The 2,923-nt window shown below is 46.3% G+C and overlaps 1 non-coding gene across 1 annotated transcript; it reads right to left on the reverse strand.

The window, feature by feature from the left end:
* Positions 1–1,808: 1,808 nt before the first annotated feature.
* LOC123567343 (U7 small nuclear RNA) lies at positions 1,809–1,870 on the reverse strand. Its single transcript, XR_006690259.1, has one exon. It is a non-coding gene; the product is annotated as a U7 small nuclear RNA (small nuclear RNA).
* Between the last annotated feature and the right edge of the window lie 1,053 nt (positions 1,871–2,923).

Here is a 2,923-nt window from a genome sequence, read left to right on the forward strand (position 1 = left end):
GAGTTCAAGACCAGCCTGGCCAGGCCAGGCACGGTGGCTCAAGCCTGTAATCCCAGCACTTTGGGAGGCCGAGACGGGCGGATCACGAGGTCAGGAGATCGAGACCATCCTGGCTAACACAGTGAAACCCCGTCTCTACTAAAAATACAAAAACTTAGCCGGGCGAGGTGGCAGGCGCCTGTAGTCCCAGCTACTCGGGAGGCTGAGGCAGGAGAATGGCGTGAACCCGGGAGGCGGAGCTTGCAATGAGCTGAGATCCGGCCACTGCACTCCAGCCTGGGTGACAGAGCAATACTCCGTCTCAAAAAAAAAAAAAAAAAAAAAAAAAAGACCAGCCTGGCCCACATAGTGAAACCCTGTCCCTACTAAAAATACAAATAATTAGCTGGACTGGGTGGGGTGGCTGGCGCCTGTAATCCTAGCTACTCGGGAGGCTGAGGCAGGAGAATCTCTTGAACCCGGGAGCACTGCCACCAGAGGTTGCAGTGAGCCGAGATAGTGCCACTGCACACCAGCCCCTGCGACAGTGTGAGACTCCGTTTCAAAAAAAAAAAATTATTTTCTTCTGCAGTAGGGATTGTCCAGGCAGAACAACAACAACAACAAAAAGAAAAGAAAAGAAAATAATAAGTTCATGATTGAAAATCAAATACCTTACCCAATCTTAAATTCCAACTTTTATTTACTTTTGTTATTTTATTTTACTTTATTTTATTTATTTATTTTTTAATTTTTTATTTTTTTTGTTTTTGTTTTTGTTTTTTGTTTTTTGAGACGGAGTCTCGCTCTGTCGCCCAGGCTGGAGTGCAGTGGCGCGATCTCGGCTCACTGCAAGCTCCGCCTCCTGGGTTTACGCCATTCTCCTGCCTCAGCCTCCTGAGTAGCTGGGACTACAGGCGCCCGCCACTGCGCCCGGCTAATTTTTTGTATTTTTAGTAGAGACGGGGTTTCACCGTGGTCTCGATCTCCTGACCTTGTGATCCGCCCGCCTCGGCCTCCCAAAGTGCTGGGATTACAGGCGTGAGCCACCGCGCCCGGCTATTTTATTTTTTGAGATAGAGTTTCACTCTTGTCACCAAGGCTAGAGTGCAATGCAATGGTGCAATCTCGGTTCACTGCAACCTCTGCCTCCTGGGTTCAAGCGATTCTCAAGCCTCAGCCTCCCAAGTAGCTGGGATTACAGGAATGTGCCACCATGCCTGGCTAATTTTTGTATGTTTAGTAGAGACGGGTTTCACCATGTTGGTCAGGCTGGTCTCAAACTCCTGATCTCAGGTTGATCCAGCTGCCTTGGCCTCCCAATTTCCAACCTTTTAAAATTCTCATTGTTTTGATGGTGATCACTGTGTTTGAGTAAGGATCATGGGGTCTTTGCCTTTGTTGGCGGAATATTGTATTCACAACATTGGGCACAAAACTGAACACAGTGCCTGGCTTCTAGTAGGTGCTTAAGATGTCACTTTTTGGCCAAGTGCAGTGGCTCATGCCTGTAATTCCAACATTTTGGGAGGCTGGGGCCGACAGATCACTTGAGGTCAAGAGTTTGAGACCAGCCTGGCCAACATGGTGAAAACCTGTCTCTACTAAAAATACAAAAATTAGCCGGGTGTGGTGGTGGGTGCCTGTAATCCCAGCTACTCGGGAAGCTGAGGCAGGAGGATCGCTTAAACCCAGAAGGCGGAGGTTGCAGTGAGCTGAGATCATGCCACTGCACTCCAGCCTGGGGGACAGAGTGAGACCCTGTCTCAAAAAAAAAGAAAGAAAGATGTAGGGGTTTTTTTAGTTTTTTTTTTTTTCAGTTTTCTTAAGGGAGCTTTTCAGCGAAAACTGGAAAGCCTGCTAGAGAAATTCTAAAAGAGTTGTAACACTAAGATGTAGTTGTTGAACAATAAAATAAATGAATGAATAAATGAATGAACTTCTGCTGTGGGATGTTCTTATTTATTTATTTATTTATTTATTTCTGTTGAGATGGAGTCTCGCTCTGTTGCCCAGGCTAGAGTGCAGTGATGCGATCTTGGCTCATCGCAACCTCTGCCTCTCAGGTTCAAGCGATTCTCCTGCCTCAGCCTCCCAAGTAGCTGGGATTATAGGCGTGTGCCACCATGCTCGGCTAATTTTTGTATATTTAGTAGAGACGGGGTTTCACCATGTTGGTCAGGCTGTTCTCAAACTCCTGACCTCAGATGATCCGCCTGCCTCAGCTTCCCAAAGTGCTGAGATTACAGGAATGTGCCACTGTGCCCGGCCTTTGCTGTGGGGTGTTCTAAGTGAATGGATAAATTTTATGTTGGAGAAAGTCCCGCCCACATTTATAGGGTTTATTTCCCTATTGCAGGTTGTTATAAACCTGTGCTCTAGAGTCCTTCATCTGAAGACTGAAGTCCAATCTAGTGCGGAGAACCACTCCCTTACTTAGAGCATTTAGCACAGCATAGGCATAATAATAGCTGCCTAATGACCTTTTCCTTTCTGCTTGGCTCAGAGCTACCTTCATTAAAAGTTTTTCTGGGGGGTTTCTCTTTGTTCCAAGACCCCTTCCTTCGTCTCTGTACGGGGTGGCTATTCTCTTCCTTCTTCCTTCTTTCTTGCTTATTAAACTTTATGCTCCTTAAAACCACAAAAAAAGAAAAAGTTTTTCTGGATTATAGTTTGAGCTCTTGGGTCAGAGGATTTGGGTTTTAATCCCTGTCCTACTGTTTACTCTTGTGTGACTTTGTGCAACTTTCTTTTCCTTTTTGACTTGCTTTTGTTGTTTTGTTTTATTTGAGACAGGATCTTGCTCTGTTGCCCAGGCTGGAGTGCAGTGGTGCCAGCTGAGCTCACTGCAACCTCTGCCTCCGGGTTTCAAGTGATCCTCCCACCTCAGCCTCTCAACTAATCTCGGATCACATGTTCGTGCCAATACGCACAGCTTTCTTTT

The sequence above is a fragment of the Macaca fascicularis genome, chromosome 10 (assembly GCF_037993035.2).
Source record: "Macaca fascicularis isolate 582-1 chromosome 10, T2T-MFA8v1.1".
In the NCBI taxonomy this organism is placed as follows: domain Eukaryota; kingdom Metazoa; phylum Chordata; class Mammalia; order Primates; family Cercopithecidae; genus Macaca; species Macaca fascicularis.